General features: G+C 43.4%; 1 long non-coding RNA gene across 1 annotated transcript; it reads right to left on the bottom strand.

Annotated features, from left to right (window-relative positions):
- Positions 1-8,780: 8,780 nt before the first annotated feature.
- On the bottom strand, positions 8,781-21,243 carry LOC142574361 (uncharacterized). The gene is made up of 5 exons (XR_012826512.1): positions 20,334-21,243; positions 16,601-16,694; positions 13,521-13,706; positions 11,538-11,698; positions 8,781-8,822 (listed from the first exon to the last, which is right to left on the bottom strand). It is a non-coding gene; the product is annotated as an uncharacterized LOC142574361 (long non-coding RNA).
- Positions 21,244-22,061: the final 818 nt, after the last annotated feature.

Raw genomic sequence — 22,061 nt, 5'->3', positions numbered from 1 at the left:
ATTCACCTGGCCGGCCCGGCTTCTCCTTCGCCCAGCGGGCCGGTGTCACTCCAAACCTGTGAGGACTGGGAGATGTCACTACGCTCGACGGACCCCGCAAGCCAGAATGAATATATTAGGCATGAACGTTTGCTTGCAGTGGGTTCGTGTGGGGACACAGGCGGCCTGGTAAGTTCCAAAGGCAGTGTCAAAATGAAGTTTTTTTCCTCGTGCTCCCGCTCTCCGAATGCGAAGTGGGTAGACCACGCGCCATACGTAATCCTGAGGAGCACAGCCTTCGATCAGCAACGCCGCGAGCGGAACCAAGAAGGAGCTCGTCTACGCCGTGCCGATGTTGGAGCCCCGGCACAAGAACGGGCTCATGCAACCTAGCGCACGCAGCAACGGCATACAGAGGATCCGGTAGCCTACCAAGGAGTCGTTTAATGAACTGTCGGAATTAACCTAGTGGTGATCACCGGGCCTGTATGTTTCAGCTTCGCTGGTCAACCATCCGTACGGAGTGCTTGGTCGGTGATTTACTTTTATCTGCTGCAAAGTGACGCCACCTAAGTGATTGTGAAGCCTCTCAATTCTCTCCCCCGAAACTCCACCATTATGTGCGCGTCGGTTTCGCAATCGTGGAAGCCCTTGCTTTTAAGCATTAAATGATTTTTGCTCCAGTAGATGGCGACCTTCAAGTGACCTTGAGCCAAAAGCCAGAGCCATTACCCGGGCACTTAAACAGGAACGTCCAGCCGAGTTGCGAGAACAAAACGAGATCACGGGGGCAATCAGTCAAAACTTCACGAAATTCACTCTTCCCCCAAACCCTTTGTACACGACCGCATTACGTACGCTATTTGCTTACTAAAGATGCTACAAAGAAATATTCCTTCCAAGTTCTTGCTAATGTTTGTTCACAATATCACTCTCAAGTTGTAACTACTAGTTTTATTTGTCATTTCCAATAGCGACGTTCAAAAGGCAGGTACACGGCACCACACTCTTCATTTTCATCTTTAGGCGCTGAGTCAGGGGTACCTGACCACATTAAACGCCAGCGCTTCGTGAGTTCCGCGGTGCGTGTTTTGCGCCATCCCGAGAGATCGCACCACGCTGTGTGCGGCTTCCTTGAGGCGCTTTTCTTCTCCTAGCTGAGCAGCGCGTTCTGTCTCTCGGCCGTGTTTCGCTGCCTTTCGTGCCGCCTTCATAGACTATCCTATCAGTGAGAAAGGAAGTGATACAGTTACATGGCCTTTCCTCGGAGCTGGTGGTGGTCTTGAGTTCCTCCAGGATGAGCTTGTGGCGCATGCTTTCGAAAGCGCTTTTCAGATTGAAAGCAGTCAGGATGTGTTCCGCACCGGTGGGAATGTAGCGTACGATTTCGCCCTGCAGGCGCCGGAAAACGTCCTGTATTGCGAGATTCGCACGGTAGCCATACATCTTGGTAGGGAAAAAGCCTCCATCCTCTAGATAATTCACTAGTCGCGTTTAAATGGATTTCTCTAAATGCTTACCGAGGCAGGGTGTAAGGGAAATCGAACGGAGTATATCAGTAAAGCCGGCATTTTGCCGCCGTCTTGAATAAGTGCTATTGAAGCCTCATCGTATTCTAGTGGAAGGCTCCCAGGTTACTATGCGTGCTCGTTAAAATATTGGGCCAGTGCCTCCAGGAAATTATGACTAAGGTTTCGTAGCTTGGCGTTAGTAACGCTATGGGGTCCCTGTGTGGTGTTACGTTGGGCATTTAGCACGGAAGCAAAGCGTTCCTTCCTCGTGATCTCGTGATCGATGCGTCCATCTCTGAATTCGTGATGCCCTCGTATCCCTCAGTGAATGGCGGGCCTCCGGCATTGTCTGCGTGTTTTGCGCGGAGGAAGTTGAATAACTCTTCGTCCGCGCCGGCAACATCGCCGATCAATCTCCGGATCGTCCTCGAGATCGCGGGTTTGGTGTTGCCAGGGTCGAGCGAAGTTCACAATATAGCTCACGTCAATGGTGTGTATAACGTATCGCTCATCAAGTCGCAAAAATTGGCGCAGCTTTCCGCCTCGAGTTTGCTAGCATATTCGTTAGCACGTTCCGTATCCTCCACTATTTTGAGTCGTAGTTTGCGATTGAGACACTGGCTCTTCCATCGCTTAGTGAGACTACGTGATCTGTCGCACATGTGGGGTAGATTTTGGAGCACTACCGGCGCTTCCGATGTAAGTGCTATGCATTTTGAGAGGCAATCATGCGCATCGCCCAAGTGGTTTGGCGATGTCTTAGCATCAGTGAACCAATGAGTTTGCCCTGTTTGCATCGCACACTTACTCAGCCGCGTTTCTTCCAACGCGAAGAAACGCTCCCTCTCCTATCAACGCGCTCTTTTGTTCCGACTAGTACTGTGCTTTAGCTTGTACTAACAAGGCGTTGCACAGAAGTAACACTACTTGAGAAAAAAAACACTATTCGTTACCTTATATTATTAAACAAAAAAGAAACAAGAAATCGAAAAGGCCCAAAAATAATGTCTAGATTACTCGTTCAGTTTTACACTTCTAACAGCCAAATGAGTGCAAATTCGAAGAAAAATATTCCGAGGACGGCTAAGTACTTCGCGTGAGTTGCAGATATGAGAGCAAAATTGTCCGACTAAAGGGCGCATAGCGATCCTGCGAGCATTGCGTGTCGAGTAATACATCATGGCGGTGCGTGCTGCCCGAGCCGGCAAGCAGCCGCCGCCTGATGTGTCATGTCACCGACGACGCGGCGACGCCCTCTCCTCTCACATAACGCACGCTTGTGCGGTAGCAAGTGTTCCCTTTTCCCAGCAGGCGCTACTTTGCCACGTGCCGTCGCAGCGAACGCCAACGCGAATTTAGGTGCCCTTTCACTGCTAAAGCTCACAGACTGACCGCTTCGGCGCGCTGCTCCTGCTGCGCTGAGACGTCAAATCCAATCTGCGCGTCTGTTTCCTTCGGCGCGCCTCGACATAGTGACTACGCGGATGGTTCGATTGGCGCTATGAGCGTCCCTTTTGAAACGGAGTGGTGGCTTGCGCCACGAAGCTCTTCGTCTGATTTTGCCTAATGTCCTACCTATATTTTTCTGTAATCCCACAAACACACAGACTTCCCAGCATAAAACTTTTTCAACTATTAGTGGGAACATTGTTGTCTCCTTACCTTGTTACGCCAGACTTCCAATCGGCTCTTACTAATATGTACTGGCGACATGTTTATTTTCCCGTTGCTATACCTGAACCTAAGGTCTTTAATGAGGCCAGAGGTGCCTAAACCGATAGCTGAGTATATATCTTCACATTCTAATAAAACATGCTCCGTCGTTTCTGTAGCTTTACCGAAGCTAACGCATGATGCTTCTTCTTTCGTGTACCTCACCTAATAACTACGCTATCTAAGGCGTCCTGATCTGACTTAGAAAACTAAGGAGCTCCCCTTTGATTTATCGGAAAATATTTGTGCGGATTTTTTAATCCCTCTCAAATTGTTACTCATACCACTTTTATTTTCAATTGCGGCCACCCATAAGATTGCCTCAACCTCTCTGACATACATTTGACGATTTTTTGCCATGTTGCGTAATACAGCAGCCGCATACTTCCTGGAAATACTCCTAGTTCTATTCATCCAATGTGAGTTAATGTTCTGCCTCTGCAAATACGTGCACACTCTCGCAACTCATATAGTTTCTTTCATATTCCTCAGTCGTTCTTCAAAATATAATTTTACACTGAGCTTCCCTCACTTCATAACTTGACGAGCGCATGTCGTCCTGCACAGCTTCATTAGTAGTCTTGCCATGAGTAGTCAATGCGAGGCGTCCCCCTCACCTGTGGTTGCATTCAAGTCCTGATTGTACCTCTGACTTGAAGCAAGCAACCGCGTTTCCAAATAAACGCCCTGGACCCATGACACCGTTCTGCATACCCTGCAGACGCTGCCATGTGGTGGCGGTGTAGCGAACCCAGCGGCGGTGGCATTGTGCGCGTCCTCCGCTGTGATTGGTCGTTCTGTTTATCGAGGGAATAGGCACGGAGCACCCACGGGCAAGGAAACCCGACGAGCTTCTTAGAAAGAAGAACCTTCGTTTTTAAACGATACCAAAATGGGGGTATTACAAGTATGCCTGCACAGCAGAGAGGAAGATACCGGGAGTGGTTAGCTACACTTGACGGAAGGGTGTCTACACTGAAGCTACACTGACGGAAGGGAGAAAGGTCCTCTTGGACAAAATGGCAAAATCTGCACGGCACCAGCTCCAATGTTTGCTTCCCTCCGACTAGACCAAGATCAAGCGCATTGTGCAAGTGAAATGTAAAAAGTTCAACATTTCTTCTGTTGTTTCGCAAAGGATTTGACGAGGCTTCATCGGCGCAGGTGGCTCCGCTCTACGTTTTATTTTTCTTAGCCCGAGGAAAAAGTCAACTTTTTGCGGAGTAATGCAGACAGTGCACATAGCCTGCGCCCGTCGTAGAGGCGATATCTTAGTACAGTATCGTTGCTTGCAGCTTTGTATTGTTATAACGAGGAATTCGGGACTACGTAATGGTCACCTCCAAGAGCGCTGGAGCTCAACCGAAGATAGAGAGGAGCAGCGTTTTGAAGATTCTGATGGATGGCCGTTTTCGTACGAAGTTTTACATCACCCTGTTCGTCGTCATCGATCTCCTCTTCGTTACGGTGATTTTTAATGACTATGGCCCTTGCATTTTGAAGACATTTCGACGGAATAGTCTCGTGACAAGTGCATCAAGCAATAGGAAAGCAAATTTGACGTCAAAAGCAGTATATGGTTGGAAGACATTGACAGCATGTGGTGATCCAAGTCTTAAGATACTCTATGTCATAGATACTGCTCCAAATAACCTCGAAAAGCGTCAGTGGCTTCGGAAGACCATCGGTGATCCTTTTGTTCAGTCTATTATGAAATCCAGGATCATTTTTTGTGTGGGATCATCGGCTCATCCGGAAGAACAGTGGGTGCTTGCGGAGGAAGCTATTCGCGAGGGAGACCTTCTTGTGCTGAACATCACAGAGAGCCACCGCATTTCCTCCCTCAAGTTTCTTCTTGCTGCAGAGTGGCTTCTTGATAACTGCCCTCTTGATGATGCACTTACTCTTGTCAAGATGGACGATGATGTATTAGTTAACGTCCACGCCTTATCTTATTACACAAGCAGCAGTGTAATGTGGCTAACCGGTATCCACGGCGTGGTTTTCAGAAACAAACCTCCCCAGAGAAAACGGAGTGATTATTGGTACGTAAGCAAAGAGGAGTATACGTCTGACGTATACCCTGCCCACTGTGCTGGAGAGGCCTTCATCATGAAGCCTGCTGTGTTGTCTGCCATTGTGAGCGCTGCAGTTCATGTCCCGTACTTCTGGATCGCCAACGTTTACGTGACAGGAATGATCGGAGAATTCGCTAACCTGAATCTGGTGGACATTTCGCGCCACGTTATATTGTACAAACAGAAAAATATGGTGACCATTGGTGATACAACGTTGTTTGTTTGCACGCGCTCGGCTGGAGTTTCCAATGAGCAAATTAACTCTCTGTGGGATATCATTCGCCAGAGAAACAGGACAGCGCAGCGAGATTTTCACAAATATGTAGAAGTACACTATCGCACTGTAGGGTGAATAAGAAGCTTTAAAATGATGTGCCATGTAATGGTAATATAAGCAGCCACTAATCTGGATTATTTTCTGCATTTCAACAATTGAACACATCAAAAGTGCGGCCATATCAATGGGAAATAGACGTGAACACAAGCAGATGTCTCTATTATAGAAAAATAACGAAGAAAATAAACACTCTGCAGAGGAACACATCACGCAATCGTGTATCTGGCCCGTTAGTTTCGCCATCATGAAGAAGTATTCATCATGTAAAATCGCTAACATTTATCGTAAGAAAGAATGCTAATTGCACTATCGTAACCAATAATCTCATAAGGATGAATGCAGCGTCAATATGCTGCACATCGAATGCATTTGTATTTTATAGGTAAAGCCCTAGAACATAGGTACATGGTGGGAGTCAACTACATGAAGTGTCAGCTAACGTTACAGCTTCTAAGTTGCTTTGCTGTACGTGCCTCGTTCCTGATTTGTCAGCACAGATATACGTTGTTGCAGCTTTTACGACTGCACCTACTCATGGATTTATCTTACAGGCGTCAGTGCGACTGTAAATGACTATGTGCTTGAGTGAAAGAGAGTTGAGAAATGATTGACGTGAGGAGTCAGGCGGACGAATGAACTTGAGTGTCTTTTGGCGAGTGTGAAACGTACGCCTCAGCTGCTAAGTGCCCGCGAGTATGAACGCGAGTGTACACGGATATGAGCGGTAATGAATAATTGTGAGATTGGCTTATGAAGTCTGTGAACGCTGGTCACCGTGAGTAAAAGTGTTGCCTGTGTGCTCAGCTCACATGCCTGCCGGGTCAGCGTCAAGAAAAATAAGTAGACTAATTATATTCGACGCTATACGCTTTTTGGGTTCATGAGAATAAATTAGTTACCATACGATACTGTGTGGCTATAAGTCTCATTCAGTGTTTTTTCGACGAGGTCAAAGGCCTATGCGGGTACTGTGATGAACAACGGACTATGGACGGTTGATTAATTTGCGCATACGCAATCAGCTACATTATTCAACTAATTCTGCAGACCTTTCTTTTTGTGGAACATGTATTTGAGCACAGATAAACCGCCCACACCTAGAAACACCTAATGATTCCAAATTTATTCGCTCTGACCCTACAAATCACGTATAATTTTTACAAAGGTAGAACTAAACAACTTCTATCATTTGCAAGCGGCGCAGATTATCTAGGCAGGCAGCGCGAATTCGTTATTACGACGGCGTATTTATACAAAGATTAGGAGTATGTGTAGGCATAGGGTTGCAACGGTGCCTAGCAATGTTTACTTGAGTGCTCTGTACCTAGAACTTGAAACTGCCTGGGACGGTATTGCTCTCAATCATATTGGTTACGCTGATGATTACCTTGTTTTAGTCGATTAGAAAGTTCTGCTGCTTTTCGCGACAGGATTATTGAGTTTGCAGACATGAGTTTACAGTTTGGTCGATGTTCCGCTTGCTGGACGTATGCCGCACGATATGTGAAGCCCGCACCTGACACTCCGACAATTCAACAGTACACAGAAATGCCATTGCCGTATCATTGTTGAACGCGACCTTGAAGTTATGCCCGCACCGCATAAAGGACAGTATGGGCAGGCAGCTAAAAGAACTAAACAATCCCCGTATCCTGATGAAAGGTTTGTTTTCCTGATCGAAAGGGTCCTACAAAGGAAAATGGTGCAAGCAAGGCGCTTCATGGGGGTGAGAAATTCGTAGAGCTTGCCGGTAATACGCGTTCTGTAGGTTCATGGTGTAATGCGTCGTCTTAAGAAAGTGGCGGAAGGTATGGTTCTTATGTCGTTTTTACGGTGAACAACTAGCTGAAGAAACTCTGCTCTGCTGTGGACAGAAGTGCTGATAGTCACACGCAACGGCTGGATTACTACACCGTTGAGAATGGATGCACGCAAGTTACCCGTTATATATGAGACTTCCCTATCATTAGGGAAATACTACAAACGTTGGATAGGCCGGGAGTTGTTCCCGTAATAGATTGTTTTACAATAAAACGTCTCTGAAGGCCTGTCCATGTTCTAACCTATATTGGCTCTGTAAGGATTTACGGCTGCGCATAACTGTTTTTTGATACCAGAATGCTTGCTAGGGAGAAGGAGAAGCCCGCAAGTTAGCTTGAATATGTTTTTTTTATCTAGTCGGTGAAATTTTGGCACTATACTATCTGTCACGTTGCACGCCTCCGAGGTACAATACATGGATGCCGGTCATTGAGAGACCAGTGCTTTCATGTCTGACTTCGCCTTTGATAATTATTTTCTGCCATATATTTGTTCAAATAAATTCGTCAGCTTACGCTCAATAGGCAGGGTGATTGTGAAGGAGGATGTGCGCAAGACCGAGATATAAAACCTAGTGGTCGGGATGGCATCATACACTGTAAAAAAATTTGCCTTCCTTTAGAGAAAATCTGCGGGTATTTTATGACCGAACACTTTTCCGCAAATTAAGAACGGTCATTTCCGTAGAACGGACAACTGTAAAAGAGAGACCGTAATACAATATACGAGTGCTTCTGTATCAAGAAAACCGAAGACTCTGTATGCTGAATGTGTACTACAACCGTTAAAATACAGGTGCTTGCCGTATTCAGAAAACGAGACTCCTTATGCTGAATCTGTACTATATCCGTTAAAGTACAGGTGCTTCCCGTATTTCCTCTTGCAGAGCATATTCATTGTTCGGACACTGTACCATCAGGGACAAAATTGCCCAGGACGTGCGAGAGTCGACCGAATTTTATGGTGCACTATTTGCTGGGTTCAGCCATGCTAACATCTGCGTTGGGAATGTGCATACGTGACCCACTGTTTTCAGCTGTCTTCAACAGAAATGTAATTTGGTCAATGCTCGCACTTTTAGGGTACTTTTGTCCACGATATTACATCTCCTTTAATGCAGATGTCATGTAGGCAGCTCATAGCCGAAGCAGCAGGTCACCATTGAGAAAATTGTCTTGCCAACACACTCACATGGCTGCAGAGATAAAACACTTTGCACTTTGTGATATGAATGCACTGCGTAGCATATATAAAAAAGGTACAACATTTCAGTCCTCAAGTTCTTAGATCACCGAAGCAACTTTATTTTCTTCAATCACTCGTCTTGCACTTCTTCCTGGTGAAAGTTGTTCTTGACCCAAAACACTTGCAAGGATAAACTTGCTGCTGTCAGAAGAAACAAATAGTATTCGTGAATATCCATCCTAAAGAAAGCGGCAAAAAAGTATAATCACAGAACACGACAAAGCAGTAACTTCTGTGTTAGAAAAACATGTAAGTAGACCAAAATTGTTGGAACAAGGGATGTTTCTGTAGCCAACATTCTGACATAGGTGCTTGTCATTAGGGTAGCAAATGTTTTCCTTGGCTGTGCTGTTTTGGATTGTGCATAGCTCACTGGCCCCTAGCCTCATTGGGGGAGAAGAAGCTGGTGCATATAATAGGTCTAGAGAAGCAGAAGTGTTAAAATTAAGGAAGGAAGGGTGTGCTTAGCAGTTTTGATTGTGATGAAGCGGGTATGAGCAGTGATGTCAGTACTTGCTAAGGGTAGGGGTGCCCAAAACAGAAAACGATGTACACCTGTAAGCAGTCATTAATCCGGTAGACCTAATATTCCCAGAAGACAAAATAGGTATTAAGATAAACAGTTTGCACTTTTGGAAAAGGGAAACGAAGTATTAAGGAAAATAAACTTTGTTTCAAGATGCATCTGGTTAAGATCACTGTAAATGGTAAAAGAAGGCACATTATGAGTGCATATTTTGTTGAAAGCCGATGAAGAAAAGTTATATTAACCAAATATAAATTACATTATGTTTATTTACATTATTGCTACATTCCAACTGACAAAGGAGCAGCCGGTTTGTGAGATAGTGACCATCGCATACTAAAGCTAATGACATTCTGTGCAGTAGAATGTTGCCGATGAGGTGTTATACGCACAGGTGCACTCTTTCACACAAAATTACATCCTGCAGTCAAACCTTGTGCTAACATTAGAGGTTGAAAAACACCACAGTGTAAATAAAGCAAAGAGTGCTAAATTTGTTGCAAATTACTAAAAATTACTACATTATTCATTATCCTTACTTTTTGTTAAAGATTCACAGACTGTTCCCTACGGGTGCTGTAAACAGGCACCCTGCTTTTACAGTCGTAGCAACAATAATCTGTGGCACAGACAAGAAGAAATGCTCATGAAGTTTATGCAAGAGTATACCCTACAAATTACACCCCATTTCACATTCTAATGTGGTAGAAGAGGAAGACGAAAAAAAACTATTTTCTGGTGGAGGAAGCATACCCCAGAGTAGAAGAAACAAGTGTACCCTAACCATTGCTGTTGCCGATGCCTGTGCACTAGCAGTTACATATAATACGGCAGTTACAACTGTTCTTCCGCAAGCACTGCAAGCTGCTGCCAGTTTACCAGTACACAGCTGTAACACATTTAGGGCAAGTTAAAACTCTCTAGATTTATCTCATATGACACAATTGGACTGCAATATTCTGCAAATAAGTGAAGCATGATGTACCATCCCATAAAATGAAACAACTTTGAAGAATCGGAATCACCGCCTGGGCAGTGACGAGGTAAAAGAGTGTATTCTGTGTAACGTAGTGCACCTGTATAGCTTAAAGCTGTGGAGAATACATTTAGTATCAGCTGTGAAATTTTCTAATTCTAATTGCAGACAGTAAAAACCTCCATGCAGGTTTGCAAAACGCAAACACCCTACCTTTTTGTTGTTCAAAGGTAATGACACGTAGGGCCATAACATGTACATTATGGGTTTCGTCTTCAAACAATCAAAGTGAATAGCATCGCCCGAAGTGTTATGTGCCTTCTGTCTCACATTTTCTGTAAAAAATGTTAGTGTCGGATGCTGCGATCGGCAGAGGAACGGATTTCTGGAGCAATATAAAGTATTAAGTACTGTAATATCAGTTCTTTCACTGCTGTTTAAGCATAATCGGGTCTTAATGTAAAAACAATGAGGAATAAATACAACATGTATATTTCACGTCACAACCCTCATGAGGTATTTAGTAGTCTGGATTATACAGGATCCCAGATTTACAACGCAGGACAGATTTTATTCCACTGAAAGAATGGCATCATGCCAATGATTCTGCATTTGGTGCAAAAGTTATTTGTATTTAGTTCAGTTGGAATGTGTGTGCATTATCAGCGATATCGCTTGACATGTTTTAAATTGTCTGTTTCTCAATTTAGCCAAATTCGTATTTGCGAATAACCTTGTATGACACCAATAACTTGCTTAGCAGGAGTATTTCTAACATTTGCAAGATATGAGGTTCTTGAATGCATATCTAAGCCTGGGGCGCACGCCGCCCCAGGCTTAGTTTCTGGAACTCATCTACAAGATTTCTTATGATGAATGTAAAGTTGCTTGAACGGGAGAAATAAGGAATTTAAACAGGTGAATTAGGCAGCATAAGAATGATGTCAGCAGGAATCAAGCATCAAGAAGCACTGTCACTCAATGTGCATAGACTATCAAACACAACAATTATTTGGGATTTAAAATTACGGCATTGAAACGAAATGTCTTTAAATCTATATATAAACTCTGATTATTTACTCTACTACCACTGCCTTCACCAGAAACATTCATAATCATTATATCTATGCCACATCATCCTTGCAAATATTCAAGCGTTCATAAGCTGCTTTTTTTACTGCCAATTCTTTGTAGGAAAGAGGTGTCCGTATGAATACCATACCATATACTTATTACTCGTTTTTTGATAAATGATAAGAGAAAAACTTCACACCAAAAATGCATTGAGCTTGAGCAAGTTGTATGTTTGAAGCTGTTGATTCTTTTTTTCCCTTTGCAATCTTTGACTTACCTGGTTAGCTAAGTAGACAGAAAAGCTGCAGGAGAAAGGTGGGGGTGTCAAATTAGACTTGTGCCCAGGGGACCTTTTCACGATGACTGGAGGAACTGCCTGTGGCCTCGGCATCTTCCTTGAGGGCCATGGCCATGTCTAAGAAACCTTGTCTCCAAAGGCTGCATAAAGAAGGATACTTTTCTGAGCTAAGTCTTTTTCTTAAAAGAACCCATTTAAGTTGTATTCGTGGCTTTGCACCACAAAACTGACAAATGACTGACCACTCAAGACACATTACGTGTATTGGCAGGCTTATTCCTTGGAAAAACACTTTTATGTAGCACACAATGAGTAACAGTAAAAGAAAAGTGTATCGGGAGACTTTCATATTGCTCTACAACTTTTTATTGACACTTTTCAGTTAATTATTTGAGATGTTTATTAAATAATTAATAATTATGTAAGTAGGCAGAATGCAAGAAATAATCCAAGTATCTCCAAGCGATGGCAAACAACATTACCTTCGTTCTGTCTAGTTACATCGCATTTACATATTTCTAAATCTTGGTGCACGATAATTAGGACGACCTGTAGATCAAAAAAACAATATTACAATTTTGATAATCATCTCATGAGTGTTATTGGTGGCTATGGCTGCTTCAAGTTATTCGTTAGGTACGGTACAAGCAGTTGTGAAGTAAAATTGTTTTGCATCAAGTGCGTGTAATCTAGAAAATCAAGCAAAAGGTCAAGTTGTGTTCACTATTCAGATGTTTAACTAAGAAGATGCAGGAAAAAGAAACAGGACACAACACCTATTAAACAATGCAAAATTTGAAAATCTCAACTGATCAAGAAAGCAGTTTTTGAAAATGTAGAAAAAAAGGCACCAGCTTGTTCGAGTACACCCTTGCTATGTACTCCAACTGAAGTTGCTACCGCAATGCATAGATACCATATAAAAGTAACAATCAACAACTTTGAGCAGAATATTAACACCACTAAATGAACTGGCCTTTGAAGATTCTTGATCTGAAATTCTCAACGACTTGTTCTGGAGTTTAATCTGTCGAGCTCAACCTGCATTCTCAAAAGCTGGCTCTCGGCCATTATTTCTCTACACGCAGCATCAGCTTAAATCTCAAGATAGCGTTGACCTGTAGGTTAAGTGGATAATGCATGGAAAACATCACGAACACTCTTACATGTTAACCAGAGGGTTCACTCATGCAGCCATGAAATTATGTCATGCAGACACGATATATTGAAGCTGGTTTTTTGAAATGTTTCGTGCTTGCAAGGCTCGTTCTCCAGTTTTGAAAGCTTTCGCCACTGGATAAATAAGGGATGAGAATAAAAAAAAGAACTTCAACATGCTCACAATATGTTGGCCATTTGCAAGTAACCAGTAGTCTTTTTGGGCACCTAGGTTGCCTAGTGCAAGTCTATTATGCCACAGTAGTTGCGTTACCCAGTACCAGCCACTTTAAAATGCAATGTGCTCAGACCCCTTTCCCTCTGTTTTTCTGCTTTGGAAACAGTTTACCATGTGTTCAGTAGACGTCGAGAAAGTGGACAGAAAACACTATGCACCACTGATTTCTAATATATTTTGCTGGATGCAGCACACCGCACCGGAAACAGGTGAAGCCAGTGGAAATGCGGTGTCATGCAGTCGCTTGTCCTGGAAGCAGGGCATATGGTGGACTAATTAGTGCGTGCGATAAGATAATATTGCTGCCGAAAAATGTTCTTTGTGGTTTTTGACATTTTATGAGGTCTCTGCATGTCTGGTAAGCGCTTTTATGACAATCTGAACCCGTATACCATAGTGTTCTCTTACATCAAATTTTTTCTCATTTGCCAGTGTATTCATTGCACGCCACTTATGTTAGCGACACTGCGGACACTGCAATGGAAAAATTCTGGACACCTCGAAACACTTCTTGGGTAGTCTATGGCACATCAGGCAGGCATGTTAGGGGAAGATATGCCACACACCCGTGCAAACGAAGTGTTGCTACAAAGTTGTGAAGCACCAACTTCCGGGACAAGGTTGGCTTCAGTCGAGGGCGCTCGATGTGCTGTCCATGCGCTGTAGTAGAGATCAGTGGTGCGGATCCTTTTACACTGGCTTTCTTTTCAGGTCGGAACCTCGGCAACAGCTTCCACCATACTTTTTTGAACCTACAACATGTGAAGAGAAAGTCACATCACTGTGCGTTGATTGTATGGCTTTATTGTTCCACACATTCTATCAAATCATTAAAATACAGTTCGCACATTTTTACTACAGTATATCGACAGTCTAGTTGCTAGACACGCGAAACATTACCATCCCTCTGACAGAATGCAACAAGAGAAGCATACATTGGAAAGCTACACTAAAATTTAAATTTATCTGACACCATATGAGCGTACAGTATATTTACTGTATATTCCAGCCCTGTGTCATGTAAAAGTTAATTGTCAATCATTTATGGTGTATTTCTACTTATTATTGGTTACCAAACTGTACAATTAATGTTCCGAGTTTACACATTGTTGGCTTTTGATTGCGTATGTGATCCGTTTCCTACTTACGCATGCAGTAATTCCACTGTAATAAGGACGAGGAGTTAGAAAAAGAAATTCCGTGATAAGCTTCTACATTTGCTGAGGGCAGACGTAATGGCCACTAGCATTTGGGTGAAGCTGCATAAATACTCAATTTTCACACAGCTTAATTGTTCAGCAAGAAATAAGGAGGTACACTGTGCGTATCTGCATGACCAATAAAATCTGACTACTTGACACTGCACTAAGGCTGCTGCTTGGTAGCGTTCGGCAGTTCGGCTTTGGTTTTCTGATATACAGAACTGTTTAGGTACCAGTAGTTTCCTTTGCGATAAAATGGAACTTGGAGCACTGGTCATTTGCACATAAATAATGCGACAGCAAATATAACACAAGGATTGGAATATCGGTCTCTTAGAAAAAGTACATACACATTATGATTATAATGTGATGTGATGCCACAATGAAACAGAAAGCAACGCATAGAAGTGGACGGCACATTCATGCCGCCAAGGTTATTGCACAGACAGTACTTCAGAAGTACCCGCAACACAGTCAAACAAGGCAAAGCCGCATTTCCTCGCGTTCAACACAATGTGTTGGCAGGCTAGTTGGCGTGAATTGATAAATACTTTGTTTAGTGCAAAATAATGGACACAAGAAAGACGACCCCCCCCCCCCAGCTTAAGGCGCTACTCTCAACTGACATCACTTTATTGCGTCGCTCCTTTATAGATAGCAGAATCTAGAAGAACGTGCGCAGTGAGCACCATGTGCAGGAACCACCAACATCCGATCACAAGAGCGCACTCTTGCGACGGAATCAAAAAAACGATATTGAGCACTGCACAAGGTTAAAGAAGACACACTAATGGACTGTAGAAGAAGAAGAAGAAGTTGATTTTACCGCATAAGTACACTGAAATATACAAAGCTATGCCACCAAGGTTATCGCACCAAATTGGGTTATTGACCCAATGACTGTATGAAGAAAGCTTCCGATAAGTTTCGGGCGGTGGTATCACATCACTTCTTCAAAATCGTAGTAGTATTACGAAACATGTCTTTGCATTTCCATATTTTACAATGTTGAGCCAAATGGGAACATGTGCCTGTTGGTATGGATCGCTCATGTTCGCAATGTTTCGTTTTACTACGAGTTTGAAAGAGAGCCGTGATACCACTGCCCGAGAGTTATCGAAAGCTTTCTTCGTACAGTCGTTGGGGTCACAGTGCATTAGTGTGCCTTCCTTAACCTTGTACAGTGCTCAATATGTTTTTTTTTTATTTTGTCGCATGAGTGTGCTCTAGTGATCGGATGTTGGTGGTTCCTGCACATGGTGATCACAGCGCATGTTCTTCTAGATTCTGTTGTCTATAAAGGAGTGACGCAATAAAGTGATGTCAGTTGAGAGCAGGGCCTTGCTCTGGTCGTCTTTCTTGTCTACGTTGTTTTGCGCTAAAATGTAATTATGTATTCCTTGTGTGTGTTTGAAGACAGCACCACACGCAGTAGTGATTCCAGTATTGCTGCCCAGTGGTTGAGCTCGCCGCAGCTTGAAGTGCCACAAAATATAAGGAGAGAAAATTGCACTGCAGTCTCGTTGCAAGCAAGAATAAACCGTGAAGTGCATTCTGACGCCAGAAACTACAAAAAAAAATTTCATGATGAACCGCTGTGCAGGGTTTTATAGCAAAGCCAAATAAATTTAGTGCAAATATCACGCTATGATGGTACACAATGGTGGAAATCTGTTATAATATAAATGGTGCCTTAACATTACAACAAAAGCTGACATTACTTAATAATAGCCCTGTAAATTTTAGCATGCAGGGGCACCACTCCGTTAAACAATAGTGATGTAATGTCTATGTGTACAAGTGTTACCCATGCATTTCTGCCATTTGGACAATGGCAGAAACGCATGGGTAAAACTTGTACGCATAGACATTACATCAATATTGTTTAATCAAGTGGTTAAAATATGTCTGCCTCATACAAGATTAGAATTAAAGCATAAATTATATATAGTCACCCTAACAGTAAAACCTCATTTGAACTTCACTGTAAGTAGACGCCTGTTGATACAGCCTCCCCCAATGCTAAAGTGTGCTGCATGCTTTACAGAGAAATTATAGTGGAATAACTTAACTCTAAAGCTATTCAGAACTGCAGCATTGTAGAAGACGTCTACAAATGTCCTATTTCATGTCTAACAGCCTGAATTGCTTGCACAACTTACCGAGTGCAAATCAAAATTACTTCTCCTTGTTTAGCATTTTTGCCTGCTAGACTACAATCCAATGACATCGATATATTAACATATTACCTCAACGGACCTAATTCGCCCTATACATTAACACCTTCGCACACTGCCAAAGCTGCACTCTGTCATATGCGTTGCAATCATAAAGGAGTTCTTGTCCACCAACACTACAATGTCACTAACAGTGCCCACCTACACAGCTAAGTAGATGGTCATGATAGATTTAGCAAATAGCCAAGAGAAAAAAAATCCACTCACTTTGAGAGCTACAATACTGCAATAACTTGAGAGAGATGGACCCATTGCAGGCAGCAGACCTCTTCTCAGCTCCAACAGAACAACAGCAACTTGCCTTTCAGTAAAAGAAAAGAATTAATTAGTAATGATAAGTTACCTCGTTTTTTCTGAGTATCAATACAATCTGACTTTCATGCATATCCACTCTCCGCTTTAGTAATACAACTGAATAATTCGTAAAATAGAGTCTATGATGATACCATTCGCATCTCTTGAATGCCCAAATTTTTTCGCACTGATACACCGTTTACTGCTTGCTTACTGACACGAATGCCTTCACTGCCCAGACATCATTTGAAGCAACACGTCTTGCTGCACCGCAAAAATTTGCACCAAGGAAACAAAGCAGAGCAGCCAGAGCGAGGAACTTATTTTTTCTGGTCACAATTAAAACGTGCACCCAAGCAAGAAAGTAGCGATCACAGGTAGTGAGCCACTGCTATTTCCTCGAACGTTTATTTCCATATTCTAAAAGAAGTTCTTGTATCGGGGACTGTATGCTCTCAAGCCAATACAAGCGTCAATAAAAGTGCGCAACTGAACGCAGTTTTATTCTACGATTTTAACGCGTGTGAGCAAAAGGTTAGAAGTACCGCACGGAAATTGCGATTGAGCCGATCGCGCTACCACTGGAATCGATCTGAAAAGATGGGGTGTTCCCTTTCCCTATTCATGCGTCATTTTTGCCCTAAGACATTGCATAGCGGTCTTTTGAAAAAAAAATATTTCTGTTCGCGACGCCGGCTTCATCATCATCATCATCATCATCATCATCATCATCATCATCATCATCATCAGCCGTTTACGCCCACTGCAGGGCAAAGGCCTCTCCCATACTTCTCCAACAACCCTGGTCATGTACTAATTGTGGCCATGCCGTCCCTGCAAACTTCTTAATCTCATCCGCCCACCTAACTTTCTGCCGCCCCCTGTTACGGTTCCCTTCCCTTGGGATCCAGTCCGTAACCCTTAATGACCATCGGTTATCTTTCCTCCTCATTACATGTCCTGCCCATGCCCATTTCTTTTTCTTGATTTCAACTAAGATGTCATTAACTCGCGTTTGTTCCCTCACCCAATCTGCTCTTTTCTTATCCCTTAACGTTACACCTATCATTCTTCTTTCCATAGCCCGTTGTGTCGTCCTCAATTTGAGTAGAACCCTTTTAGTAAGCCTCCACGTTTCTGCCCCGTAGGTGAGTACTGGTAAGACACAGCTATTAGATACTTTTCTCTTGAGGGATAATGGCAACCTGCTGTTCATGATTTGCGAATGCCTGCCAAACGCACCCCAGCCCATTCTTATTCTTCGGATTATTTCCGTCTCATGATCCGGATCCGCCGTCACTACCTGCCCTAAGTAGATGTATTCCCTTACGACTTCCAGTGCCTCGCTGCCTATTGTAAATTGCTGTTCTCTCCCGAGACTGTTAAGCATTACTTTAGTTTTCTGCAGATTAATTTTTAGACCCACTCTTCTGCTTTGCCTCTCCAGGTCAGTAAGCATGCATTGCGATTGGTCCCCTGAGTTACTAAGCAAGGCAATATCATCAGCGAATCGCAAGTTACTAAGGTATTCTCCATTAACATTTATCCCCAATTCTTCCCAATCCAGGTCTCTGAATACCTCCTGTAAACACGCTGTGAATAGCATTGGAGATATCGTATCTCCCTGCCTGACGCCTTTCTTTATTGGGATTTTGTTGCTTGCTTTATGGAGGACTACGGGGGCTGTGGAGCGGCTATAGATATCTTCCAGTATTTTTACATATGGCTCATCTACACCCTGATTCCGTAATGCCTCCATGACTGCTGAGGTTTCGACTGAATCAAACGCTTTCTCGTAATCAATGAAAGCTATATATAAGGGTTGGTTATATTCTGCACATTTCTCTATCACTTGATTGACAGTGTGAATATGGTCTATTGTTGAGTAGCCTTTACGGAATCCTGCCTGGTCCTTTGGTTGACAGAAGTCTAAGGTGTTCCTGATTCTATTTGCAATTACCTTAGTAAATACTTTGTAGGCAACGGACAGTAAGCTGATCGGTCTATAATTTTTCAAGTCTTTGGCGTCCCCTTTCTTATGGATTAGGATTATGTTAGCCTTCTTACAAGATTCCGGTACGCTCGAGGTCATGAGGCATTGCGTATACAGGGTGGCCAGTTTCTCTAGAACAATCTGTCCACCATCCTTCAACAAATCTGCTGTTACCTGATCCTCCCCAGCAGCCTTCCCCCTTTGCATGTCTCCTAAAGCTTTCTTTACTTCTTGCGGCGTTACCTTCGGGATTTCGAATTCCTCTAGACTATTTTCTCTTCCATTATCGTCGTGGATGCCACTGGTACTGTATAAATCTCTATAGAACTCCTCAGCCACTTGAACTATCTCATCCATATTAGTAATGATATTGCCGGCTTTGTCTCTTAACGCATACATCTGATTCTTGCCAATTCCTAGTTTCTTCTTCGCTGTTTTTAGGCTTCCTCCGTTCCTGAGAGCATGTTCAATTCTATCCATATTATACTTCCTTATGTCAGCTGTCTTACGCTTGTTGATTAACTTCGAAAGTTCTGCAAGTTCTATTCAAGCTGTAGGGTTAGATGCTTTCATACATTGGCGTTTCTTGTTCAGATATTTCGTCTCCTGCGATAGTTTGCTGGTATCCTGCCTAACGGAGTTACCACCGACTTCCATTGCACACTCCTTAATGATGCCCACAAGATTGTCGTTTATTGCTTCAACACTAAGGTCCTCTTCCTGAGTTAAATCTGAATACCTGTTCTGTAGCTTGATCCGGAATTCCTCTATTTTCCCTCTTACCGCTAACTCATTGATCGGCTTCTTATGTACCAGTTTCATCCGTTCCCTCCTCAGGTCTAGGCTAATTCGAGTTCTTACCATCCTGTGGTCACTGCAGCACACCTTGCCGAGCACGTCCACATCTTGTATGATGCCAGGGTTAGCTCAGAGTATGAAGTCTATTTCATTTCTAGTCTCGCCGTTCGGGCTCCTCCACGTCCACTTTCGACTATCCCGCTTGCGGAAGAAGGTATTCATTATCCTCATATTATTTTGTTCCGCAAACTCTACTAATAACTCTCCCCTGCTATTCCTAGTGCCTATGCCATATTCACCCACTGCCTTGTCTCCTGCCTGCTTCTTGCCTACCTTGGCATTAAAGTCGCCCATTAGTATAGTGTATTTAGTTTTCACTCTGCCCATCGCCGATTCCACGTCTTCATAGAAGCTTTCGACTTCCTGGTCATCATGACTGGATGTAGGGGCGTAGACCTGTACAATCTTCATTTTGTACCTCTTATTAAGTTTCACAACAAGACCTGCCACCCTCTCGTTAATGCTATAGAATTCCTGTATGTTACCAGCTATATTCTTATTAACCAGGAATCCGACTCCTAGTTCTCTTCTCTCCGCTAAGCCCCGGTAGCACAGGACGTGCCCGCTATTTAGCACTGTATATGCTTCTTTTGGCCTCCTAACTTCACTGAGCCCTATTATATCCCATTTACTGCCCTCTAATTCCCCCAATAGCACTGCTAGACTCGTCTCACTAGATAACGTTCTAGCATTAAACGTTGCCAGGTTCATATTCCAATGGCGGCCTGTCCGGCTTACCACACATTATTTTAACACCTAGGTTATGCAAACCAAATAAGATTAAAATGGGCTTACCTCATGAGCAAGTTACGAGCGTGCGTAGACTGTTGAACACCCGTTGAGAGCAAGCAGGCTATCCGTGTCCTACCGCATACGTGCACCCAAACACAGGACTTCTTCGATGCCGCAGCGAGCAAAGTTTTGTACACGAAGTGAAAGACATCCAGCGCAAATACCCCCGCGCGATAACGGCAAATGACGAGCGGACAAGCGTACACACGACACAGTGACAAATTCGGAACTTTGCCAATTCGAACGTGTCGAGACCCAAGCAGCGTAACCATCCAACGTTTCTGTTCTTCGCTCCCGATGCGTCGATCTCTCTTCCTTGGGGTCTTGCTCCGCTCTTGAGTACAAACTAAGCGATATTTACGGCAAATTAACAACTTTTACAACACGACATGGCAAACGCCGGCTGACTACACATGCGCAGGTCCGTCTGCCGCTCCTAACGGAAGCTCAGCGCGCGCTGCCCCCTGGTTCCGCACTCTGTGAGCGCGGAGAACAGAACAGAAGCGGTTTCGTCTTCGCATTTGTGCTCTAGTTATTGGAACTGCAAAATATTTGCTTAACAATTATTTGAATTCTAAAAGAGGAGGGCGCTTTCTCTAGCACAAGTTAGTGCGTTTTATACAAAGGGAGAGAGAATGCAGGAAACAGAAAGGCAGGGAGGTCAACGAAACAGTTCGCTACTGGGGATAGCAAACCCCTGTGCTGCATTGAAGTGCAAAGCAGTGCACTGCGATGCGGTAATAAGCTCTAGTGTAGTGATAATTTGGGCTGGTTGGTGTATGTAATGAACGGATAAATAATGAGTCATTCTAGGTCAAAAAGAAATAAAGCTTGAATCGTTACATGTCGGCACTGGGCATTCTTTCTTTCCGTATTATTCTTTTTCTTCTTTTTTCCAGTACGCACAGTACTAGCACGGTAATAGGTCCTTCATCTTCAGTCACCTTCCAGTAGTTTACACACAAGTCGGTGCATGTTCGCGTTCGTTATTCTGCCGTACAAGAACGAGCCCGTTTATCGGTCTTGTTTCACGATAAAGCCCCACATGTTTGCGATTACATTTTACCGCAAGAATTAACACATGAACAGTGAAGATAATGCGCAATCAATTTGTCTCAATGAATGGGCAGTTATTGTCAGAAACGAGGTATTTTGTAAATAGTATGGGAATGAGTTAAACCAACTACATTGCCGTTCAGCAATGCCCTTTGACACTTGGGTTAATTGCTTGCCGCATTCGAAAATTTCACATGACGGTTGTACTTGGATCTAGAGGCCGCCAGTTCCCTTCGAGACCATTTGTTGCTAAATGTAAACGCAGTTACGGTCATTATAGCACTCCCTGCGTTTCGGCACTGATTTAGAGTGCCCACAATTTTTCGCGTATAGAGCTCCAATGTCATTCCTAGTCCACCAGCACCTTCATGCCGCAGGCTTGTTTACGTATACACGTATACCCACGGCTCTTCGTTCACTTAAACATATATGCTTTGTTATTAACAACAAAGCGCTTAATTTGAGAACATTGCGAGAACACGCATATATATGCGCATATGATCAGCGTTACAACGCCCATATGCGCGGCAAACTACGACCGGAATAGAAGATGCGTATATATATATTTATATGATCTGTTATTGCAGCTTTTGGTAGAAGGCTAGCTCTTACACCTTGTACGCATCTTCATAATGGGTTCAGTTTGCGTATTCAATAAAATATTGTTAGCTGAAA

This window comes from Dermacentor variabilis, chromosome 3 (genome assembly GCF_050947875.1).
Source record: "Dermacentor variabilis isolate Ectoservices chromosome 3, ASM5094787v1, whole genome shotgun sequence".
Taxonomy (NCBI): Eukaryota; Metazoa; Arthropoda; class Arachnida; order Ixodida; family Ixodidae; genus Dermacentor; species Dermacentor variabilis.
The sequence above is the reverse complement of the archived record's forward strand: the minus strand, read 5'-3'. Positions and strand labels throughout refer to the sequence as shown.